Raw genomic sequence first — 26,489 nt, 5'->3', positions numbered from 1 at the left:
TCTTTTTCGTTCTTCAGATTCAGTTGTTGACCTTTGCTCTTGCCGCACGGTCCCGACGCCCCCGCTCCCGCGGACCCGCGACTCTGCTGCATGCACTGGAACCTCTTGCAGAGGCCGCCGACCTGAGCGGGCGCGGACCGGGAAGCGCGGGGAGGCTACCTGCCCTCCGCCCGCCCTGGCCTCGGCCGGGTGAGACCCGCAAGGCGATGCAGTCCGCGGTCCCGGCGCTCCTCCGCCCCGCAGGCCGAGAGAGCCGTCTGCAGCTGCCCGTCCCCGCCGCCGTTGCTGCCTCGCCCGCCGCCCATGGTGAGGCCCCGCCGCCGCTGCTGACCGCGCTTCCGTCCGTTTCCCGGCGGCGGGCGGGCCTCGCTCTACGCCCGGACCCGGGAGCCGGGCCAGCGCCGTGTGCTCCGCGCCGCCTGCAGCGGGGAACATTACCTCCTGCTGCGTGTCGTCCAGCCCTAAGCTCCGGAGGAATGCACACTCCCGGCTGGAATCCTACCGGCCCGACGCCGACCTGAGCCGCGAGGACACGGGCTGCAACCTGCAGCACATCAAGTGACCGGGAGAACGTCGACGGTGAGCGCGGCCTGGCCGGGACCCTCACAGCCCCGCTCCGCACTTGGGCTCGGCTACCGCGGGCTAGGGGCGGGAGGCCGGGTGACAGGAGCTGGCCCTGGTCAGCCCTGGTCCCCAGACGTGAAAGGACGGCGCTGGGCGCGGGCGGCCCAGGGCCGCGGGCTCGGGCACGGTCTGGTCTGGGCCCACAGCGAAGCTGTTCGCGACCAGGCTGAGCTCGCTCGTTTGTTTTTTTTTTTTTTTTTTTTTGTAAAGTGAAGTGAGTTGACAAGGTCTTGGGTGTAACTGAGATCTGAATCCCCGTTTTGGGTCTAGTCTCTAGCTAGTGTTGGAGAACAGGGTTGGCCTGTGTCAGCTCCCCGGAGACTTACATATTGATCCCACTTGGCTGTCCCCCACCAGCATTTCCTTAAAAAGCTGAAAGCAAAACCAAAGGCCTCCCCACCAAAGGATTTGGGGAAAGGGGGATTTAAGGGATTGGGGTCAAATTGCTCCACCTGAATGCTGAAAAATTTTTCTTTAGAGTATCACTGGAATGAATGGCTTGGAAACGTCTTTGGGTTTTTACCCCGGTTTTGCTTGGGACCGAAATACAGTCTTAGGAATCCCTGATTGATCTGCGTGACTTTTGGTTCGGACTAGTGTTTTATAAAGGAAGTTAAACTACCGATCACTGCACCTAGTAAAAGTATATTTTACTGGTATCTTTATTAATAATTTAGTAGTATGGTTTTGTCAATAAGCTACGTTGCTTAATGCCTACAGATGGGTAGTTGATGCCTGATGCTTCGAGTTTACGATATTTCCAACTTCAAGAAATTTGGAGTTTGAAATATATTTTTTTGACGGCTTGATTTTTCTTTTTTCTTTTTTAACCCAGAAATACCACAGTCGATATGGTTGAGCTAATCTGAAAAAATTTCTTGTATGAGTGAATTGACACAACCCTGTCATAATTCATTCGTGTCAACTCAACTAAAAGAAAGAATGTTCTTATTGTTTGTCATTCTTTAATTTCTTCTAAGTAGTAATTTCATGTCTTTAGGGCAGCAACTTTGTTAAGTAAGTATTGTACCACATGCAAAGAGACTAATAACAACATCCGGCTTATGTTACAGTAAGTGCATGGTAAGTTAGGGTTCCACGCGACCTTTCTAGTGTTGTTGCTGTAGACTTCCATTATCTTAACCTCCTCTTTAGATGTTTTGGAACTACCTCCATACTTTATTTTAAAATTTAGGCACTTAGAGGCATCTAGAAGGATACTAAGACCAGGTATGTCTTCATCACTGCTATGGACACTGTCCCCTGAAAGAAGTGTCTAGCTTATAACAAAGACTTAATAAGTATTTTATTTTAAAGAAATGAATGAGTGAATGGGTTTGTTATAGAAAGCCATTACCCAGTCCTATACTGTGTTGACAGGCAAAAATATTTGGCAATAATTTCTCCTTTATGTTGTGCACTAGGATCGGGTAGAGGCTTTATGTTTTAAATAATGGATTTAAAAATACAAACAGAAGGAAGATTTCACATTTCTTAGAGCCAGGCTGCCTACTGGTATTGACTACAGAAGGGGAAAGGGGGGCGGGAGGGAGTGATTGTAACCAGCTGTTTGGCAGTAAGGCTCTGGAGGATTTTGCCAGAGAAAAACTACAGTAGTATTGTATGTTCTTTCATTTGAAGGAGATGTAAATTTGGTCATCACTCACTTTTGAGAAAACATTTGGAAGACCACCACCTTGTGTTTTGTTGGTTCCGGATAGTTTAAGAGACTAGGTCAGGTTAAGAGGATTTCTAATTTAGCCTGTAGTGTCCTCACCCCGGAACCCAGCTCATACGATGATGATGCTGGTTTAAACCCAGAAACATTTAAACAGTCTTCTCTTTGTTTCCCAGGTTTAGTAAATAATACTTCTGGATTTACCTATCCAGCAGTTCTCAACGTTGATTTCCATTAGCCTAGAAAGGTAGGACTGGGCCTTCGTGTTTTATTTAGAGCTCTCCAGATGATTCTAAGATGCATCCAGGGTTGAGAATTGCTGCTGTAATTTAGGGATATTTCCTTTAGAAATTCATTCAGTGTCGGAAGCTGGAGAAGAGAACAGATTTAAGTTGAATAAGTTGCATACATATATATGCCCACAAACATTAACTTATTAGTTGTATCGTTAGATGATTAGTAAGCATTTTAAAACTATATCTCAATTCTTTTTTTAAGTTAAATTTTATTGGGGCAACATTGGTTAATACAATTATTCGAGGTCTGTCTGGAGAAAGCTCAGCCATTGTTAATATAACAAGAATGCTTTGTGAGGCATCAGTGTCTACTGGCAGCCAAGGAGAGTGGATTGGAATGCACATGCATGAATAACGATAACTTCACTGTACTAGTTGGGGTGGTAGATGCTGTTCAGTTAGCATGTGTGCTTGTGTGGCCATCGCATTCAAAATGACAAGCCAGTAGAGCAACAAATCTTCATTAAATTTTGCACTAAGCTTGAACATTCCTTAGCAGAAACTATTTGGATGATTCAGGAGGCTGCAGCTATGGGCAACTGTTGACTGGCAGCTTCATCACAACAACGTACCTGCCCATGCATCGCATTTAGTGCAGAATTTCTTTGTGAAATATCAAATCACCCCTGTGACTCAACCCCCTCTACATCCCAGATTTGGTCCCCTGCTACTCTTGACTTTTCTCAAAACTGAAATCACCTTTGAAAAGGAAGAGATTTCAGACTATCAGTGAGATCCAGGAAAATATGATGGGGCAGCTGATGGTGACTGGAAGAACTGTGTGAGGTTCCAAGGTGCCCTACTCTGAAGGGAACCGCCAGGCATCATTGTCCTGTGTACAGTGTTTTTGTATCTTCCTCAATGAATGTCTCTGTTTTTCATATTACATGCCAGGATACCTTCTGGCCAGACCTCGTGTACAACTCATAGCCCCATCCTCAGGCAGACTAAATCATTGCATTCTAAGTTTCCCAAACCATTTCATATATAACATCCTTCACACAACTTAAGAAGTTACTTTACTTGTATTTAGTGCTGGTCAACCTGATAAAATTTACCAATAAAGTAAGTTTTTTCTCAAATTTTAATTTATATCATAATCTCATTGAGATAAAAATTCAGATCCCCAGCCCTGGCTAGGTGGCTCAGTTGGTTGGAACATTGTCTTGTACACCAAAAGGTCATTCATTCAGGACACATACCTAGGTTGCGGGTTTGCTACCGGGTCAGGGCATGTATAGGAGGCAACTGATTGATATTTCTCTCTCTCCTTTCCCCTTCATCTCAAAAAAAAGAAAAAATTATTTACATATCTTCGTGTGAGGATTAAAAAAAGTAGATCCCCCAAAAGTTTATTTCAAAAGATTTGGGATTGAACCTGAGCATCTGCATTATTATTATTTTTTTACAAGTATGGTGGTTAATTCTGATCTAGGTTGTCCAGAGACCATACTGTGAGAAACCAAGGGCTGTAATTGAATTTCTTCAGGGTAATTAAAGGTTGTAACTAATCCACTTTTGTGTTTTCAGGGTCTATTATGTAGATGGTGCTAACTGAATTGCTTCTAAAATGAATAGCGTTTACTGGGGAAGGCCTTTCAATATGTAATTTTTGAATTGAGACTCAAATTCTTGGCACAGCCTTGAGACAGTTTTTAATAAAGGTGTAAGAATTGGCATAAGACAGCATTTCTCAAGTTGTTTCCAAAACACTATTGCTGGGGCATTATTTGTGGAAAAGGATTTTTGGTGGTCAGATACTTGTGGGAAAAGCAACTCTTAGGTGTGGTAGAGAGGATAGCTCACTTGCTTGAGAATGGAAGGCTTGGATTCAGCTAGTTAGTGGCTGCTGGAATACAGAAGAAGGTACTAAGTAAAAGACTGTAGCTGAAAGATCTATAAATATGGCAACTAATTAAATCTGGGGAAAAGACCTGAACATTTTATTTCAAAGTTCTAAGTGGCCTCCATACTTTTTGGGTATTATTTAGATTCCCAAGGCAGAAAAAAAACACATTATATTATTGACAGTTAAAAGATGTCCAAGCCCTGGCTGGTTTGGATTAGTTGGTTGGCATATCAACCCATAACTGAAAGGTTGAGAGTTCAGTTACCGATCAGGGCACCAACCTAGGTTGTAGGTTTGATCCCCATTCTAGACACCTACCATGATGCGTGCAGGAGGCAGCCTGTCAATGCTTGTCACTCCCACCGATGTTTCTCTCTCTCCCTTTTTCTCTCAAAAAGTAACGAAAAGACAATGTCCTTGGGTGAGGATTTAAAAAAAAAAATGTACAATAGCAGGGAGTAGTTCCTGTAAGCTTTCAAAATTTGAGTTAATTTTGTTTGCATTTTAACTTTCTAGTAGGGTAAAATTAATTCTGATAAGGTTTACCTTTTTATCTGGAGAGACCCCATATAGAAATCATTAACTTAAATTGAAATCATAGGCAAAAACATTATGTCAAAAGTTTTTCCTGGAAAAAATTAGATTCTCTTCTTTAAGTAACTGGGGAGCTGCAGGACAAGCAGTGAGTTCTGAGTGATGCAATTTGAGAGGCTTGTGTATCAGAAGCTGCTTAATGCTGGCAAAGCTAGACACACTTTTATGTTACAATGCACTTAAGTCAGTGGTAAAATTCTTTCCTACTACATCCTATTATAAAGCAGGTATAGTCAGCCTTGAGAATCATAGTCTTCATGTAAAATAAAAAACCCAATTTTATCACTCATTTATACTAATAGGCTTAAAATAATTATCAAGGAGACTTAATTATAAGATTAAAAAAATTAATAAGCTAATTGCCATAAAATGTTTTGCAGTTCTCCTTTGGTATTGTTCATACCCAGTGAGCAGAGCAGGTACCTTCAGTTTGGAGAGTAAGGACTCTGCCACTAAACTTATTTCTTGAAAAACTAGTACATTTGGATGACAGAAATGAGTATCAGAAAGATAGGTAAAAACAGAGAAAGGTTTTAGTTAGGACTTTAATATTTCTTCCTTTTTATTGTCTTTTCAGACAAATGACCATGGAAATAATTAAATGTCAGCAGGATGGAAGCGTAACAGACTCTGTAGCAGAGAGAGCACCTGCACACATGCAGTCCCAGACTGGTCAAAACCCAGTCCCTACTTGAGCTCAGGTAAATTCATTGTAGGCAATGGGCAGGTACTGATGAAAGTTAAACTGTATGGAAATGAGAATTATGTGTAGGTTCTGTTTTCTTGCAGTTGATCTTCCCTTGTTGACTTTCCCTTGTTCTCTGGTTATAGCCATTCTTACTGATTTGATTTAGAAGAGAATCTACATAATCAAATTATATTTGCATTGCAACAGACACTTTCCAGTGCTTCCTCTACACTCAACAAGGGAAAAAGAAAACCACTGTACAATATGTAATCCTCAAGTTATTATTTGAGAAGGTTGATAATTCCAAATTGCTATAGTTTTATACTCTTAGCTGTAAATATGGCAGAAATCTTACCATTTGCCCAGTATATATTTGGTTTGATCTTTACTTTCTTTTTATTTAGGTCTTAAACTTTGTTTTCTTTTCTTAAAATTTACTTCTGAGCTATCTGTAAAAATATGCAGTGAAAACAAACTCATGCATTTATTTAGATCATCAAATGTTTATTAGTACCACCAGTATCTAGACACTATTCTAGATGCATGGAAAGATGTGGTTCCTTGCCTGAAATATCCCATGGTTTAGTGGGATAGACAAGTGTTTGACTGATAGTTAGAATATGTATGAAGCCACTAAAACATACAGAGGAGGGAGCAGCCAGTTGACTGGGAGTCTTCCCAGGAGATTTTACTTTGGAGCTAGTTGTAAAGGATGGGTAGGGATGGGGAAGACCGTGTGCAGTCAGAGAACTACAGGTGTTGAGGACAGTGTCTGGACTGGGAAGTGGAGCTGGGCAAGGTCAGCAGAAGGTTGTAAACATTTCAGAGTATAGAGTATCCTGTATTCTAAATATTCTTGAAATATTTTCCAGTATTCAAGAACATTTAGCATCTGTACGGAGGCAGTAGTGGGGACCCCATTTGGGTGGAGTCATGATAGTGTAGGACAGAGCCACAGTGAGATTTTCACAGAATCTTTCTTTGAATTGTTTTTACTTGTTTCACCAAATTGTTTAATTGTTTCAATTGTTGTAAAGCAATTAAAAGAAAGTTGTCCCAATTTTATCCCCTTTGTCTCCCTCTACCCAGCACACCCCATTCCTTCAGGCCATCCCCAAACATTGTTCTTGTCCATGGGTCATGTATATAAGTTCTTTGGCTACTCCATTTCCTATACAGTACATTACATCCCCAGGCTATTCTCTGTATCTATGTATTTGTACTTCTTAATCCCCTCACCTCTTCACTCATTCCCCAACAACCCCCCCGCCCCCAGTCTGGCAACCATCAAAATGTTCTCTGTATCCATGGTTGAGTCTCTGTTCTTTTTTTCTTAGTTTGTTTTTTAGATTCAATTGTTGCTAGATATGTTATTTTTTTGCTATTTTATTGTTCATAGTTATTATCTTTTTCTTAAATAAGTCCCTTTAACATTTCATGTAATAATGTATGGTGATGATGAACTCCTTTACTTTTTTCTTGTCTGGGAAACTTTTAATCTGTCCTTTGATTCTAAATGATAGCTTTGTTGAGTAGAGCAATCTTGGCTATAGGTCCCTGCTTTTCATGAAGTTGAATATTTCCTGCCAATCCATTCTAGCCTGCAAAGTGTCTTGAGTGATCAGCTGACAGTCTTATGGGGATGCTCCTGTAGGTAACTAGCTGCTTTTCTCATGCTGCATTTAATAACTCTCTCTTTATCTTTAAACTTTGGCAGTTTAATTATGATGTGGCTTGGAGTGGGCCTTTGTGCATTCATCTTGTTTGGGACTCTCTGTGCTTCCTGGACTTGCGTGTCTATTTCCCTCACCAAATTAGGGAAGTTTTCTTTCATTATGTTTTCAAGTAGATTTCCAATTTCTTGCTCTTTTTCTTCTCTTTCTCCTGGCACCCCTATGATGTGAATATTGGAATGCTTAAAGTTGTCCCAGAGGCTACTTACACTCTCCTTGTTTTGTTTTTCTTTCTTTTTTTTTAATTCTTTTTTCTTCTTGTTCTGATTGGTTGTTTTATGCTTCCTTATGTTCCAAATCATTAATTTGATCCTTGGCTTTATCCACTCTACTCTTGTTTTCTCTAAATTATTCTTTATTTCAGTTGGTGAATCCTTCATTTCTGACCAGATCATTTTTATGCTGTTGAGGTCCTCACTAAGTTCCTTGAGCATCCTTAATAACCAGTGTTTTTAACTCTGCATCTGATAGATTGTTTACCTCCCTTTTGTTTTTTCTCTTTTTGGATTTTTGATTTTTTATTTCGGCCATGTTTGTCTCTCATTTTGGCAGCCTCCCTCTGTTTGTTTCTATGTATTAGGAAGAGCTGCTTTGACTCTGTCTTGGTGATGTGGCCTAACGTAGCAGGTGTCTTGAAGGGTCCAGTGGCACAGCCTCCCTATGTCCCAAGTAGGGTACTAGAGATGTGCCCTCTGTGTGGGCTGAGTACACCCTCCTCTTGTAGATAAGCCTTGATTGCTGTTGGCAGGTCAATGGGGAGGAGGTTACACAGGCCAATTAGTTTCACTGACTGGCTATGACCTCTGACCAACAACCTCTGCCCTTCTTGGAGGATCAGCTGTGCAGGGGCAAGTGGTAGTGCTCTGCCATGATCTGTAGTTGTCCACCAGGTGTGCAAGCTCTGGGATTTCCTGGGTGGTACAGGCCAAGGTCTGCCCCTATCTGTGTTCTTCCCGGGGCCTCCCTGCATGAGCTATAAAGCTCATGCTATAAAGCTCATATGTCTGATATGTCTGCTACTTGTGTTGAGCTTGGAGAGTCCCAGGCAAAGCCAAATTGTGAATCTAAGTGGGCTGCTGCTAGTGCCCAGCCAGGGGCCAGGGGCCAGTTAGCAAGAGGTACAGGGACTGTGGGCTTACTGCAGCCAGATGTTGCTTGTTTGATAGGGTTTAGGAAGTTGTAAAGCATGAGCCAAGACCAGGCATTCATACGAGTAGGTCATGGTTAACAGTTTGGGTGAGCCCATATGTTGGGTGAGACAGCATCTCAGGGGATCTCCAGGCAGGTCAGACAGTGTTAGCCAGGTTGATGGAGTCTCAGATATGGCACCAGCCTGCCAGCTCTGTGGCTGTGTTGATGGAGGGCTCAGAAAGGGACAGTGGCCTCTGCCTGCCTTTCTGTCTGAGAGAAAATTGTCACCCAGCTCTCACCTTGACGCCAAACACTTCAGTTCCTCCCCATATACCACTGCTTTCTTTCAAACTACAATTTGGCTTTGCCCCAGAGCTGGGGCTCAGAGAGACTGAATCTGATTAAGTCTGTATGTGGGTTCCTTAAGGGGAACTGCTTGGGACTCTAGAATGTTTTTCCACTGACTCAGTCCCCTCTGGTTTTTGCAGCCAGAAGTTATGGGGACTTGTCTCCCTGGCACTGGAACTCTGGCTTGGGAGGCCTGGTGTGGGGCTGGTGTTCCTCGCTCCTAAGATATCCCTCCTAAATTTTTATCCACCACACGTGGATGTGGGACTAGTTCATTGTACGTCTTCACTCCTCCTACCAGTCTGGATGGATGTGGTTCCTTTAATTCCATAATTGTCAGGCTTCCATTCATCTCATCTTCTGACAGTTCTGAGTGACAGTTATTTATATTTTAGTTGTAATTTTGATGTGGTTGTCTGAGGAGACAAATGGTGTTTACCTATGCCACCATCTTGACCAAAGTCCTCAATTTCCACAGTTTCTTGATAGGAGAACATAAGGGACTTGATAGGTTGTTGCAGGCCAGAATGGTTCCCATGAGTTATCTTTTTTTCTTAAGACTAGCTGGGTTCCCATATACCCAGCCTAACACCCACTCTCTCCCCAGGGGTTTTCTCCTCCAGTGTTTTCTTTGGAACTGCATCTTTCTGGCAACACCCTTATTTGTTACCGTGGTAGAGGCATGCAGACCTTTGCTATTTAAGAAAACAAAACAACTTTTTACCTTTTTTTTAACTTTAAAAAAGAAAAAAAGGCCCTGACTGCTGCCATTCAGTGGGTTGGGCGACGTCTTGCAAACTCAAAGGTCACCATTTGCCAGTTCGATTCCCAGTCAGGGCTTATGCCTGAGTTGCATGCCTAGCTCCCGGTGTAGGGCATGGGAGAGACAACAATTTGATGTTCCTTTCACACATTAATGTTTTTCTTTCTGTTTTTGTCCCTCCCTCCCTGTCTCTCTCTAGAAATAAATAGATAAAATATTTTTAAATGCATATTCGTCATAGAAAATTAACTAAATGTATATTATTATAATGAAGAAAATAAACTCTATCCTTAATCTTAACATTGAGAAATACAGTCATTGTTACCATTTTGGTATATATTCTTTAATCTTCTTTGTGTGAATAAAATAGACTGCACATATATTTTTTCATGAATTTGGGATTTTTTTATAGAGTTCTTATGATTCCTGGGCTGTAATTCTGCCCTTCTATGCAGAGGTGATTGTCTAAAGCAAATCTTCCATCTGCCTCTACTTCCCTCCTTTTAGGAACTGGTTCACTGACCTCCACGCAATGCCTTTTCCCCAGCATTCTGGGCCTCCATTGTCAAAACAATAGATCACGATTGTCTAAAGATGATGATTTGCAATTCTGAGGACCTTCAGCCTGAGTGAGCCTCAGAAGTTGCTAAAGAAGTCAAGTGATAGTGAAGTCTGCAAAATAACCTTGGATTTATGAGGTCTGGGAATTGAAGAGGAGTCCAGGGAACAGAAACTAGGTTTTAGTAGGTTAGAGAATAAGTAAGAGGGAGAAGTGGAAATTGGAAGTATAAATTCTTCAAGAAACTTGTCTGAAATAATAGAGAAAGATAGGTCTGTGAGATGAAGAAGTGAGAACTGGGTGGTCAGAAAGTTAGGAGTGTTTTGAATAAAATAGAAGGGGGAGATAGAGACTTGGGAGAAGGCTGCATCACAGAACTAGAAATAACGTGTGGTTTACATTTCTGAGCCTTCTTCCAAAATCTCAAATTTATCAAATGTTGATACTATATCTGGATAGCAATTTCATGGGCTTGGTATATTATTCTATTTTTTATATATTTTAAATATTTGACCAAAAAATAAGTTATGGTTTTTATCTTTCATATACAAGGAATGTGAAGAGATTAAGGAATAACCTGTATGTGGATTAATTGATTACTTGGTTAAATAAGAGCTATCCTGTCTGCCATGCATGGATCGTGATTTTTTTTGAAGAATTAACACAACTCTCACCAGTCAAAATTTTCTAAACACAATAACAATTTTAATGACTTCAGTGATGTCTGAAGCTGTTCATTTATGAGTATTAATTATAATTATCATTATGCATTTGATATACTAGAAGGATTAGGAAATCACTGAAATCTTTATTAATCCTATAGTGTATCAATAAGCTAAGAGTAACTGACTCTCCTGAATATTTCCTGATGTCATTTATTTACTTGCCTCTTATTTTGTTTTCTTCAAAATGGAAGGCTGCAGATTCCCCGATGTTTTAGATTTAATTCAGTTGTGTATAAAGAGGAATTTATAACACTCCTTACTTGCTGAAATTATCATAGAATAGTGTGGGAGCAAAAAGTGTGACCAAAATTTCATCAACCTGATCCTTTGTATCTCATTATTTGATAGTAATAATCTTGAGTACCCTTATTACAGAACCCCTCCAATGTTGTTCTGGAACAGCTATGGGGTTCAATTGCTTGCTGCCTAGAAGTGTTGACTCATAATGCAAGAATTTGGTAAAAAAGGAAAAGGATTGTTTATTTGAAGTTCATGCAGATTTAGAATAATGGCAGGTTTCTTCTGTTAAACCCCACTCCCATTAATAACACCCCAAAACACTTAGTCCTGCCTCCCTTTGCCAAACCAGGCCAGTTTCAGAATACGTCGCCAGAGGTACCGTCTCTCAGAAAAGCAGAAATGCAACTCAGCATTCCTGGTCATCCCTCACAAATCCGGGTGGCTAGACAGGTCCCTGCAGCTCTGTCAGCTCTGCCACCACCTTCTTGAATCTGGGTGGCTGGGCGGGTCCCCCACCCACCCCACCACACTGCATTGCACCACACCGCACAGCCAGCTTCTGCGACTCACTGGAATTGTAACCTTCAGACCTCCTCTCTCTTACTCCAGACCACATGGCTATCTTTTCTTTTAGCCTGCCATAATTTAAATGTTTGGCCTGGAACTTCCTGTGTGACCTCATACCTGGCCCTTCCTATAGTGTGTTAGCGCTTTTGCCAGTTCCCTCATAACTTTTACCTTTTTTGGCTGCCAATTTTAGTCAGGGCAGAAGTCCCCAGAGACTCATGGACATCTGGCAAGGGCATCGTTCCCTGCCTCTCACGCAGGCAAGCATAAGCTCCCCGGCTATGTCAGGAGCCACTGAACGCAGTCCAGTATACAATTCATCCTGGATGGCAGCCCTCCTCCCTTCAGGAAGACATGACTATTAACTTGCTGTTGTTATGCAATGTGTCTTAAACACTGTATCTCCCACTCCTCCCTTCCCCCAGTCAAGGATCGTGGGAGTTCTCTTATTTTAAGGGGACCCTTGCTCTGTACCCCGTTACATCATGGCCATTCCACAGCATCTGCTAGTCAAGTTTACTCTGGAAATTGCCCCCTTTATGAAGATCTAAAAACTTGAGCCTGCTTTTGGCCATGAGGTCTGTTCAGCTGACTGATTGCAGGAGGCAATAGTATACCAACGGAAGCTGGAATTTTCAGTTTTTCTCTGCAGCTATAAACAGAGCCTTTCCCTTCTATTTGCATCCAAAGTTAAATAGAAGTCACCGTGGTGATAGGGTGAAAGAGCTGGAAGCAGGAGTTGGCATTGAAGGAACCAAAGTTCTGTACTCTGAAACTGCTTTGGGAGGTATTGATTTTAAGCCGTTTACTAAGAAACAAAGGATTCAGAACCTCTAACCTCTCCCTCCCCCTTTCCTGCTCCTGAGATTCAGGAAGCAGATCTTAGGATGCTGCTTTAGCCTAGTTTTAATTAAGTATGGTAAACTGGAGGGCTTCCAGGAGGTGCCTGTCAGCTAAATACTCGCTGTGTCTCATTGTTTCTGAGTCACCTAGCAAGGATTTTCCTGGCTTGTGTTCTTCTCTTTCTCAAATACCTGTAAATCGCTCATTCCCCACATCTTTCTCCTTTGTCCCCCAAAAAATTTGGACAAAGGAGGAAACAACTACCTAATGTTGCCTCACTGTCTTTGCAATTTTCATGGATTGATCATGTCTGTACGAATTACCTATCTGCATGTGGATTTGATCTTCTCCTGTTAATTTGGTTATTGACCCAGCCAGAAGACCTTAGAAATGGGGAGGAAAAGTATTAATATTTTCAAAGCCCTTACGTCATAAACAAACCCTGGGGTGGCAGATAGTTGAGGTTAAGTATTACGACCTGGCTTTCTTTCCTCTTTTCTGTTTTTTTTTAATGTTGACTTGCTTTTAATTAAGCCGGTGTCTTGTTTGCTATGTGTTTGTGTTTATGTGTTCATATTAAGACTAGATTCTATCTCTTTATCCCCTGGAAAAACTGCTAGTGATAAATTGAAGGGTCTATTTTAAATAACCAAACCAGGAGGAAACCCTTTCCAAAATCTAAAATGGTGAAAAACAAAATTATTATATATAAGCAGTTTAAAAATAGTCACACTTGCCTTTTCTGGAAATAATATAATCTTTAAATAGGTAATGGGAAGTTAAATTTCTTTTGTGATGAAAGATTTCAAACATATACAGAGTAAAATAATGCTTCCTTGTATATATAAACTTAATTTTTAAAAAAATTTTGTAGCACTTGTGTCATCTTTTTTTTTTTTCTTTATGTCAAAGTATTTTAAGCAGCCCTGCAGGTCTCAGACATCATGTCTTTTCATTCCTGCTTCTGGATACGAAACCCTTAAAGGATTATGGACATTATCTTATATAACCAAATGTCATGATCACGTCACAGGTGGGCACAGGTAACCAGGTTCTTGGTGATCGCGGACAAAAAATTGAACTGAACACACAGAGTTTATAGCAGAAAGCGAGAAAAAGCAGATTTATTAAGCCACACAGAACATGGAAACAGGCCAACTCTGAGCAGAGTGGAACAGAGAAGAAAGGAGAAGAGCCTAACAGCAGCAGCAGCAGCAGCAGGGGCAGCTGGAGCAGGGCAAAAAGGGAGGAATTCAGGGGCTAGAGGACTTTTATTCCTTAGGGTGGGTCTTCCTTTCCTTGATTGGCTACTGGGAAAGGGGTCCCACAATGCTAATTCATTATAATGAAATAGGGGTCAGGTAGCATCTTCTGCTCAGGTGCAGTCCTGATTAACTAAGATTCAATACTTCTCCAGATGCAGAAACTACCAGACTTAGGACAGGGTCTCGGCCCTTTATCCATGTTCTTTATCTCCTGGGGCACCTCTGGAGTTTCCTCCTTCCTGACTATCTCCTGCCTCAATCATACCTAATAAAGTCAAGCATACCCATTCGTTGGCATAATGTGCAGTCCACATTCACATTTCCCCATTTATTTCACAAATGTGTAGTCTTCTCTGAAAGCAACAGCTATAACACCCTTAAGTTTTCTTCTTCCAAGTCTCTTGGGAATTGATAATGCTGCCCTGAAGATCGGGGTGGGTGAGGTAGTCCGCGTGAAGCCACTGGAAAGGATATGCTTTAAAACTGCCTTTCTGGGGCTTCTTTGTAACTGCATAAGTGAGCCTTGGGGCCAGGTGTGACACTCTGAAACTCTGTGACAATTGAACTCTGAAAGCTCAATTACTTCTCTTTGTAAATGACCAGTTCTCAAGGTTTCGGTAAAGTTAGAAAAGATGAAAAGAGCAGAATCACAGGAGTCACAGAGCTGTAAGGAGATCCTGGAGATCATCAACGTTAGCACCGTGCTTTGAGAGAATTCGTTCTAATACAAAATTTAACCTTCTGGAGGACCTGTGCATTTTTGGAAACTAGGAGACCTTAGGGAGGAGAGAAAGCCAGTAGGGAATGTTGTTCAGGGATTACAGTCTGCTGATCTCCTTTCTAATGCTCTCAGTTCTAAATGCAAACAGGATATAAAAAAGCATGTCAGAATAAAGCAGGCCTGGCATGCAGTAGGATTCAAATAGGAGTGATTTAACAAGGGAACATTTTAATGTATCAGTTGTCTTTTCTATTTTGGTCTGGTGGAAGATTGAAATGGCACTCTCATTGACTTAGTGGCCCTGATTAGGATCAGGAAGGAGGTAGATGGCTATGAGAAAACAAAACAAACCCAAGCAGCATTTGCTATTGATAATTGGTCAGCAACATGGTATTTGTTTATCAGCGGTGGTCTGCATTGTGTTAGGTTGATTTGGTATAATTTATTGAAACTTAAGTAAGTATAATTTAAGTTTAGTGTTTAATTGAATCTTTTTTAAACTTCAGTATGCTAATTCCCTTACTGGAGAAAAACGTTCCTAACAAGGTTTTGAAATAAAAATTTACACTTTATTGTTGACTCTCTTGATGTTGTTCCTTATTTTTATTTATTCCTTCCATGGCTCTTCTTCATTGCCGTAATTTAACTTTTTTTTAACATGATCTTGTATTCACTTAGAATTATCTCTAAAAATGAACAAAAGTGGGAAGAAATAATAAAACTGAATTTTTTTCAATAACTGTTAAATCTGCATTATATGTTGTTCCTAGATCAACTGGTTCAAGAAAATACACTGCTTTGAAATACAGCTCATTCTTGAAGGTAATCCAAGGATTGAGGGACATATGTAAAAGTAATTGAGAACTGTTAGTGACCATTTTGTTCAGTTTGGACAAGAATTTGTTAAATACCTGTACTCATATTTTGATGATTTTGTATTTAATAGCTAGTAGGTTTCTTTCAAGAAATCTTTCAAGAAACCTGTTTTTGGCTTTGGAATGCATTCTGTGTTTCCATGTCAGTGTATTAAAGGCAATAATACTTTGCTTTGATAAAATTTCATGTTTCAAAGGTAATTCCAATAGGTATAAAGCAATCAAAGTAAAATTTCAGAAAAAGGTTTTGTTTTCATACTTATAATCACATATCAGTGCTTCTAACTTTGTTCTATTGTTTTCTGTCATTTCTAATGATTTTCTATGAGGTTTGGGTACTTTTTTTGAATTTAAAGTTCTTAGTTTTAGTAACGGGTAGTTTGTCACTAGTGATAATGGGAAGATAACGGTATAAACAGTTATTCTTTTTATCCTTTTTTTGGATTTTTTTCTAGGAAAAGTAGGCTGGTATGGCAGATATAGGGGAGCTGTTGCTTAAGGGGTAGAGTTTCAGGTTTGCAAGATGAATATACTTACTACTGAAATGTATACTGAAAAATGGTTAAGATGATAAATTTTATGTTGTGTGTTTTTTTACCACGATAAAAATAGAATAATAACACAAGAGTAGACAGGACATTGGAACATGAAAAATGGAAATATTTTTGTAGTTTCTTCTTTGAATAAGATTCAGAGATTATTTACCTTGTCTTATTTTTTGTTACTACAGCCTTTGTAAACCATGTATCATTAAAGGAATTATCCTTGGAAAACACAGGCTTTGGGAAATTTTTACTTCATTGACTGATTGTGATGATAACAAACAGTACTTTTCAGAAATGTGAGTTTTCTGAATCCTGTCAGAGATAAGACTCTAGTTCTCCAAAAAGTTGTGGGAAAGAAAAACCTGGTTATAATATTGAATATATTAAAAGAGACAATATCAGGTGAACACAATGCAAACAGAAATAGTTAAGAAAAAATGTTTGCCTTTAAATAGGTATATCCTACGCAGCAGTAGACCTCTATTTTGGTAGATGTAATGAATATTTTAATGTAATTAAAAATTAATGTAAGATTAATTTAAATGAAATCAACAATAATAAAAATAACAAAGTTGAGCATTTATTGAATACGCAGTATTTTCCAGGCACTGTTCTAAGTACTTTACACACATTGACTCAGTCCTCATGGACACCTAATAGAAAAGTACTGTTTTCATTCTCCTTTGCATTTGAGGAAAATAAGGCACAGAGAGGCTGAATAACTTGTTATAGGTCACAGAGTGAGTAAAAGGTTAGATTCCGGGAACCTGGCTTTAGATTTCATTAAGCAGTCTTTATTACTTGTAATACATAGGTATTCAGTGTTGAACCAGACCATGTCAGAAGGCATTACCTGAAAGAATCCATGGCTAGCAAAAAGTAATAATATATGCTTTAAACAGTTACCATATAGAACTGTGTATGTGCATGAATACTATACACAGTACTATGCAGTAATGTACACTTTTTTATTATTTCATCGCAGATAGGATAGTTTCATATTTAGATCCCAGTTCAGCTTCTGACCTTAGGTGTGTGAAAGAGCATGGAAAATTTAAATTTTACTCATTTCAATGTATTAGTAATTGTGTCCATATAATTCGTCGCACCAATAGCCATTCTATGTGTTGAACTATATAATTTTGAGAATGAGAATATGAGAGCACCCAGAGCTTTAGAATTACGTCTATGAGATGATGACAAAAATCAATCTTTTCCTGGCAAGAGGCCAGTTAATTATCATATTCGCCATGCTTGAGGAATTATTGTATTCACCAAATTTGAGGCCATTGTTATTTACTATTTTTTTGCATGCGGTAAAAAAAAACGAATGAAATCTGCATTCTTAACAAGTGCAAGTGTGCAGTTCAGTTAAGTATATTCACATTATTATGAAACAGACCTCCAGAGCTTTTTGATTTTGCAAACCTAAAACTCTCCAGGCGTGAAACAACAACTCCCTTTTTACCCCATCAGGCCCTAGTATCCATATTGTACCTCTGTCTCTGTGAATTTGACTAATTGTAGATACTCCATATTAGTGGGATTATTAATATTTGTCTTTTTGAGACGGGCTTATTTCACTTAGCATAATATCAGGTTCATAGCATGTGATAGAATTTCCTTCCTTTTTAAGGCTGAAGAAGTAATACTTTGTGTGTACATACCACATTTTGTTTATTATGACTATTTTTAAAGTTGCTTTTGCCAAGCCAGTGCTCTTTAGGACTTATACCAAGTAATTGATAGAAAAAGTAAGATAGAATAATTCATGTGAATTGTAGTTGCCTTCCTAACCATTCCTAAAAGAGCGGATTTCTGTCAGAAATAAAGATTAACATGAAGTTTGGGTAATAAGTAGTTTTAGGCATTTATCGTTTGAGGCTTTTGGCATGTACATTTCCTATTTATTATTAGAAATTATCTGTATTATTTTTAAGAATGGTTTTGATATCCACTGTTTGTCCTAATATCTGCTGGGTAAATGCCATTTTGGCTCAGGATCTCATTGCAACTTACATCAGTATGTGCATTTACTACTTTGATATACATTTGGCTAGTGAATTATTGTCAGTCTCAGTTTCAGTCTTATGAAACCACATCTAAGACTGATTTTTTTTTTTTACAGAGTGCTGTATTTTATTCACTGATAAACTAAAAGTTTGTTTCTAGAAATTTCTTTTGTACACTTCAGTTGTCTGATTAGTAAGCAAAGCCCTGTAAGGGATGGCTTCACCTAGTCCTCAGACATAGCTCCATCTTCATCTTGATACTCTGGTAGTAACAAAGTTTGTAAGTCTCCTTCTCAGAGGCAACCACAGGAAACCAGTCATGAAGACTCTTCTTCTTAAGGTATTTCTTTTTTTTTTCTTTTTTTCTTTTTTTAAATTATATTTTATTGATTATACTATTACAGTTGTCCTGATTTTTACCCCTTTGCCTCCCTCCACCCAGCACCCCCACCCAGCATCCCCCACTCCCTCATGAAATCCCCACACCATTGTTCACACCCATAGGTCATGTGTATATGTTCTTTCTCTACTCCATTTCCTATACTGTACTTTACATCCCCATGGCTATTCTGTAACTACCTATTTGTACTTCTTAATCTCCTCACCTCTTCACTCATTCCTCCACAGTCCCCTCCCACCTGGTAACCATCAAAACACTCTCCCTATCCAAGATTCTGTCTCTGTTCTTGTTTGCTTAGTTTGTTTTTTAGATTCAAGTGTTCATAGATATGTATTTTTTGCCATTATATTGTTCATAGTTTTGATCTCCTTTTTCTTTTTCTTTTTCTTTAATTTTATTTATTTATTTATTTATTTTAAATACATTTGTCTCTGCCTCCCGCCCACCACATTCCCTTGCCCCCTCCCACCTTCCCTCCCTCAGCTCTTCCCCTTTGGTTTTGTCCATGAGTCCTTGCTATATGTTCCGTGACTTTCCCCTTCCCTTCCCTTTCCCTGCCCCCCACTTCTCTCTTGTCTCTGTTGATTTCTTTTCCTTTCAGTGTTGCTGGTCATATTTTCCTTGCATCTTTGCATTGTTGGTTAGGTTCCGCTTATAGGTGAGATCATAAGGTATTTGTCTTTCGCCCCCTGGCTTATTACGCTTAGCATAATGCTCTCCAGTTCCATACATGCTGTCGCGAAGTTTAGTAGTTCTTTTTTTCTTTCTGCTGAGTAGTATTCCATTGTATAAATGTATCACAATTTTTGATCCAATCATCTACTTATGGGCATTTAGGTTGCTTCCAACACTTGGCTATTGTAAATTTTGCTGCTATGAACATTAGGGTGCATAGGTTCTTTTGTATTGGCATTTTGGTGTTCTTAGGGTATAGTCCCAGCAAGGCAATCACTGGATCAAAAGGCAGTTCCATTTTCAGCTTTTTGAGGAAATTCCACACTGCTTTCCACAGTGGCTGCACCAGTCCAACAGTGGACTAGGGTTCCCTTTTCTCCACAGCCTCACCAGCACCTGTTGTTTGTGGATCTGTTTATGATGGCCATTCTGACCGGTGTGAGGTGGTACCTCATGGTGGTTTTGATCTGCATTTCTCTGATGGCTAGTGATGCTGAGCATCCTTTCAAAGGCTTCTGGGTCCTCTGTATCTCCTCCTTGGACAAGCGTCTGCCCAGGTCCTTTGCCCATTTTTCGATTGGCTCGTTTGTCTTCTTGGAGTGGAGTCGAGTGAGTTCTTTGTATATCTTGGAGATCAAACCTCTATCTGATTTATCATTAGCAAATATATTTTCCCATACGGTTGGCTCCCTTTTCATTTTGCTGATGTTTTCTTTAGCCGTGCAGAAGCTTCTTATTTTGATGAGGTCCCACTTGTTTATTCTTTCCTTTATGTCCCTTGCTTCAGGAGACATATCAGTGAAAAAATTGTTGCGTGGGATATCTGAGAGTTTCCAGCCCATGTTCTCCTCTAGGACTTTGATGGTGTTGCGACTTATATTTAAGTCTTTTATCCATCTTGAGTTTATTTTTGTGTATGGTGTCAGCTGATGATCCAATTTCAATTTTTTGCATGTAGCCGTCCAGCTCTTCCAGCACCATTTGTTGAAGAGGCTATTATGGCTCCATTTTATGCTTCTGCCCCCTTTGTCAAATATTAGATGTCCACAGAGACCTGGGCTTATTTCTGAGCTTTCTATTCTGTTCCACTGGTCTATGGGTCTGTTCTTGTGCCAGTACCAGATTGTTTTCAGTATGGTGGCTTTGTAGTAGAGTTTGATGTCCGGTATTGTGATCCCTCCTACTTTGTGTTTCTTTCTCAAAATTGCTGCGGCTATTCGGGGTCGTTTATGGTTCCATATAAATTTTTGAAATGTCTGTAATATTTCTGTGAAATACGTCATTGGTATCTTAATAGGGATTGCGTTGAATCTATAAATTGCTTTGGGTAGTATGGACATTTTGAGGATATTAATTCTTCCAATCCATGAGCACGGCATATGCTTCCATTTATTTGTGTCTTCCTTAATTTCTTTTTTCAATGTTGTATAGTTTTCTGCATACAGGTCTTTTGTGTCTTTGGTTAAATTTATCCCTAAGTACTTTATCTTTTTTCGTGCTATATTGAATGGTATATTTTTCCTGATTTCTTCTTCTTCTATTGCATTGCTGGTGTACAAAAACGCCTTTGATTTCTGAATGTTGACTTTGTATCCTGCTGTTTTGCCAAATTCACTTATTAGGTTGAGGAGTTTTTTGGTAGAGTCTACAGGGTTCTCTATGTACACTATCATGTCATCTGCAAACAATGATAGCTTTACTTCCTCCTTTCCTATTTGGATGCCTTTTATCTCCTTCTCTTGTCTGACCGCTGTGGCTAGGACTTCCAATATGATGTTGAAAAGAAGCAGTGAGAGCGGACATCCTTGTTGTGTTCCCGATCTTAGTGGGAAAGCTTTCAGTTTTTGCCCGTTTAGTATGATATTGGCTGTAGGTTTTTCATATATGTCCTTTATTATGTTGAGGAATGCCCCATTTATTCCCATTTTGCTGAGTGTTTTGATCATAAATGGGTGCTGTACCTTATCGAATGCTTTTTCTACATATATCGAGATGATCATGTGGTTTTTGTCTTTTATTTATGTGATATATCACGTTTACTGATTTGCGTATATTGAACCATCCCTGCATCCCTGGGATGAATCCCACCTGATCATGGTGGATAATCTTTTTAATGTATTGCTGGATTCAGTTTGCCAATATTTTGTGGAGGATTTTATAATCTATGTTCCTCAGCGAAATTGGCCTGTAGGTTTCTTTCTTTGTAGGGTCTTTATCTGGTTTTGGGATCAGTGTGATGCTGGCCTCATAGAAAGAGTCTGGGAGTCTTCCCTCCTCTTGGATTTTTTGGAATAGTCTGAGAAGGACAGGGGTTAGCTCTTCCTTAAATGATTTGTAAAATTCTCCTGGGAAACCATCTGGCCCAGGGCTTTTGTGTGCTGGGAGTTTCTTAATTACTGCTTTAATTTCCCCAGCTGTTATCGGTCTGTTCAAGCTTTCTGTTTCTTCCTCCTTCAGTGTTGGAAGATTATACTTTTCTAAAAATTTGTCCATTTCATCAAGATTTTCAAATTTCTTGGCATATAATTGTTCATAATAGTTTCTGATGATCATTTGTATTTCTGTGGTATCAGTTGTTATTTGTCCTCTTTCATTTCTGATATTATTCATTTGGGTCCTCTCCCTTATTTTCTTGATGATTCTGCTTACAGGTTTGTCAATTTTATTTATCTTTTCAGAGAACCAGCTTCTGGATTGGTTGATCCTCTGAATTGTTCTTTTTGTCTCTATGTCATTCAGTTCTGCTCTAATCTTGACTATTTCCTTCCTTCTACTTGCTCAGGGATTTACTTGTCGTTGTTTCTCCAGTTCTTGAAGTTGTAGTGTTAGGTCTTGTATTTGAAATGTTTCTATCTTTTTTAGGTAAGCCTGTATTGCTATGAACTTCCCTCTCAGGACCGCCTTTGCTGTGTCCCATAGGTTTTGGACTGTTGTCGGTTCATTTTCATTTGTTTCCAGAAATTTTTTGATTTCTTCTCTTATCTCATTATTGACCCATTCATTGTGTAATAGCATACTGTTCAGTCTCCATGAGTTTGAACGTTTTTGAAGTTCTCTTTGAGGTTGATTTCGAGTTTCAAGGCCTTGTGGTCCGAGAAAAAGTTTGGTATTATTTCAGTTTTCCTGAATTTGCTGAGGCTTGCTTTGTGTCCTATCATGTGGTCTATCTTTGAAAAACTGCCATGAGCATTTGAAAAGAATGTGTATTTTTCTTCTTTAGGATGTAAGGTTCTATATATGTCAGTTAAGTCTTTGATTCAGTGTGTAATTCAGCGCCACAATATGTTTATTAATGTCTTGTTTGGAAGATCTGTCCATTTTTGACAGTGGGGTGTTGAAATCCCCCACTATCAGTGTGTTGCTGTCTATATCTTTTTTGAAGTCTTCCAACGATTTCCTTATAAACTTGGGGGCTCCTATATTGGGAGCATATAAGTTTACAATGTTGATGTCTTCTTGATAGATTCTTCCTTTAAGTATTATAAAGTGCTACTCTGGGTCTCTTTTTATGGCCTTTGTTTTGAAATCTACTTTGTCTGATACAAGTATTACAACCCTGGCCTTTTTCTCTTGCCCATTTGCTTGGAATATTTTTTTCCATCCTTTTACTTTCAATCTGTGTAGGTCTCTTGCTCTGAGGTGGGTCTCTTCTAGGCAGCATATGTGTGGGTCATGTTTTCTTATCCATTCAGCTACCCTGTGTCTTTTGATTGGGGCATTTAGTCCATTCACAATGAGAGATATTACTGATAGAAACTTACTCATCTGTTCTCTTTGTACCTGTGTTCCTCTCTCTCTCATTTTTTTCCTTCATCTGCTTAAACCAGTCCCCTTACCATATCTTGGAGTGCTGGTTTGGTAGAGATGTATTCTTTTAGTCTTGTCTTGTCTGGGAAACTCCGTATTTCCTCTTGTATTATAATGGAGAGCCTAGCTGGGTAGAGCAGCCTTGGCTGTAGGCCCTTGCTTTTCATGGCTTGGAATATTAGTTGCCATTCCCTTCGGGCTTGTAGTGTTTCTGTTGAGAAGTCAGCTCCTAGGCGGCGCCCCCTTGTATGTTACTTTCTCCTTCTCCCTTGCTGCCTTGAGGATTCTCTCTTTGTCTTTGACATTTGCCATTTTAATGATGATGTGTCTTGGAGTGGACCTCCTTGGGTCCCTCTTGAGTGGGGTCCTCTGTGCCTCCTGGATCCATGAGAGCCTTTCTCTCCTCAAATTAGGGAAATGTTCCATCATTACTTTTTCGAGGAGGTTCTCTATCCCTTGCTCCTCTTCTTCTCCTTCTGGTATCCCTATTATACGGATATTATTGCGTTTCAGGTTGTCCTGCATTTCCCTAAATGCCTCTTCATTCTTTTTGAGCCATTTTTCCATTTCTTGTTCTTTCTGGGAGCTTCTTTCTACCTTGTCCTCCATCTCACTGATTCGATCCTCGGCTTCATCCAGCCTGCTTTGGATTCCTTCTACTGTGTTCTTCAATTCAGAAATGATATTCTTTATATTCTCTTGTGTCTTCTTGATATTTTCTATGTCCTTTTCCAGGCTGATATAGTTTGCTGTAAGATCCTGATAGTTTCTCTGCAGTTTCTCATATTTATCTTTGGGCTGATTGAGCTCATTGAGCTTCCTTTAGAGCCATTGTTTTGAATTCAATATCGGATAGTTCCCTTGCCTCTATTTCATTTAGCTCTTCTGTGGGGAGTCCTCCTGTCCCCTCATTTGGGGGGAACTTCTTTTTCTTCCCATTTTTGTGAGAGTCTATTATTTATTTATTTATTTATTTATTTTTGCTTCTGCCTTAATTGATCCATCTAGATTTCCTGAATTTGTGGATTAAACTTCTATGGTAGTAGATAGGTCTTTTATTTATTTATTTATTTTTTCTTTGCTTTTCTTTCTGGGCCTGCCTCTGATGATATCAGTTGTTGACCCTGTCTGTCCTTGGGTCGTTTGTTCGAGCCTTCCAGGAAGCTACTGCCTGTGTCTGTCTCCTGTAATTGTCAATGTGGTCACTCTGTTCTCATCTGTCAGACTTAGGCACCACAGGGCGGAGCATTCCTCCTGATCTTGGGACTGTCGTGCTTATAGGCCTGTGTCACTCAGGGGAGTACTCTGCCTGAGCCAGATGGAGATCGTGGACTGGGGAAGAGTCAGCACCAGGACTCCCCGATGCCTCTGTCTCCAGTCTCTCCTTGAGGGTCTTTGGGCAGCTCTGTGACCCTTTTGGCTAGGGATCCACTATTTCTTCCAGCCAGTATGCACTCAGCCCCTAGCCCACACGCGCACAAGCTGTGTGCAGAGCGCGCAAAAGGCAGGTTAATTGATTCTCTTATGCTTGGGTGAGGTGGTAGCTGCAGAGTGGGAGGTGAGTTATGACTGGGGGCTCTGCTGGCCATTGTCTCTGTTCTCTTCACAAAATTTTCCTCTCTGATCTTTCCTCAGGCACCAGCCCACTCTCCTGCCACCTCTACCCAGAGATCAAGGAAGGCGGCTGCCACTGCAAATTTTTGCATTGGCCCTTTAAATGTCTCTTTGCATCTCCAGCCACCTATCTCTGACAGAGAGCGCCCCTAAGCTTTTCAGGGTTGCATTTTGTCTGTGCATTTTCCTGGTTTCAGCTGCTGTAGTCTAGGGGTTCCTGTTTATGGTTCAGATCCTGTTATTCTCAGAGGATCCAACTGGCCATTTCAATGTCCTTCTAGTGCTGGGTGCCCATGGGCGCCCAGCCCACCCTCTGGAGCCTCCACCGCACTTCTCACCCGTTTGGATGTGTAAAGTTGATTCCACTGTCTGTCCGCAGCTCCAGGGCTCCTCTCCCTCTATCCTTACATTGTTTTCCAGGTGATTTCTCCACTACTTAGTTGCAATTCCAGTTTCCTTTTGGGAGGAGGTCCACGTGACTCCCATTCACTCCTCCTCCATCTTTCCTACCCCTGCAATTTTTATCAGTGTAGACATAAGGCATTAGTTTGCATCTGGAGTAATTCTAGAATATCATGTCGAACATTTCATTTATTGAAAAGTAATTCACCATTTTGAAGTTCTGTCTCCAATTTCTCTTAAGAAGTTTGAGAGGGTAGTTTATACTCTGGCCTAAATAAGGTTTCACTGTTAGTAGTTTTGCTTGGAACATTCTTAGTCACTGAAGCATGGGAACTGAAGGCGAGTATCGTGGGTTCTTTACTATCTATCACATCAGAAAATGACTATTCCAGGACAGTGACCACCTCTGCATGGTAAGGACCCCAACTTGCTTGTTATTCCTTGGAAGCAGAAAGAATAGTCCATTTATCGTAGTGATGGTATATTAAAAAAAAAAAAGGCAGAAAGAGCAATAAAAATGTCTAGTCTTAATCCTCTATGATGATTGTTTTTGCAGGTTTCTGTAGCTGGATCAGGCACCGGAAGAGGCTCCCCCGCTCTGACTCTAGTGCAGTTACCTTCGGGCCAGACTGTCCACGTCCAGGGAGTAATTCAGACACCACAGTCATCCGTTATCCAGTCACCACACATACAAACTGCTCAGGTTAGCTTCCTTCCTGCGTGGTTTGTCTTTGACTTTCTCGAGTTTGAGCTTCTTTTTTTTTCCTTTTCTAATATATCATTTTTTTCCTTGTGTTGCTTTTATGCTCAAATTGTTTTATTAGAAATTTGGAGGAATTTCCTTTTGCACGTGAAACACATTGTACTCTGCTAGATACATAGATCTGACTTAAGAGTTGCCATTTTGTTGTCAGCTTTTAATTTGCAGGATGAGTAATTGCCAGATGAATAATTCTTCAAATGGTTCTCTGCTCAAACTGGGATTTACTTAGCAGAGCTCTCCAGTGGTGCTTAAAAATATTTTGAGGATTCTTTGGATAAAATGCCTGATAAATACAGTAATATAAAGATTATAGTACTGATGCTATTTTCATGAATACCCACATTATTAGGTGGGTAGAAATTTAAGTGTATGTTTAATTCAATATGTGCAACCCATAGAAAATAATGATGTCATTGTCTCTCGGTCTTATGTTTATATATTATGTACCCCTCTCAGACTTAACCTTGGTTTTATAGATATGATTAGTATTATGGTTGTGATCCAGCGATGTGTTTTATTATTATCATCATTCAAGTTTGGTTTCAAATCCTTAGCATTTCTTGAAGCGTACTTTTCTCATTTACTGGATTTATTTCTCTTTTTTTTTTAGGTCAGTTTGTTATTGTCCTTTAAATGTTAGAATTATTGGAACCTAATTGATGACAAAAAGACCTTTGAGGAAAAAGTAGATGTACTAATTTAGTCTTGTTCTTCTCCTGAATATTTGCATACAGTTTATCACAAAACCTGAATGAGGATAGCAACATGATAT

At 39.9% G+C, this 26,489-nt stretch overlaps 1 long non-coding RNA gene across 1 annotated transcript; it reads left to right on the top strand.

The window, feature by feature from the left end:
* Nucleotides 1–310: 310 nt before the first annotated feature.
* LOC129077756 (uncharacterized) lies at nucleotides 311–25,651 on the top strand. Its single transcript, XR_008529905.1, has 3 exons — nucleotides 311–579; nucleotides 5,619–5,742; nucleotides 25,511–25,651. It is a non-coding gene; the product is annotated as an uncharacterized LOC129077756 (long non-coding RNA).
* The last annotated feature ends 838 nt before the right edge of the window (nucleotides 25,652–26,489 follow it).

This window comes from Pteronotus mesoamericanus, unplaced genomic scaffold (genome assembly GCF_021234165.1).
Source record: "Pteronotus mesoamericanus isolate MK-2021 breed Mesoamerican mustached bat unplaced genomic scaffold, CSHL_Meso_final contig_69, whole genome shotgun sequence".
In the NCBI taxonomy this organism is placed as follows: Eukaryota; Metazoa; Chordata; class Mammalia; order Chiroptera; family Mormoopidae; genus Pteronotus; species Pteronotus mesoamericanus.
The sequence above is the reverse complement of the archived record's forward strand: the minus strand, read 5'-3'. Positions and strand labels throughout refer to the sequence as shown.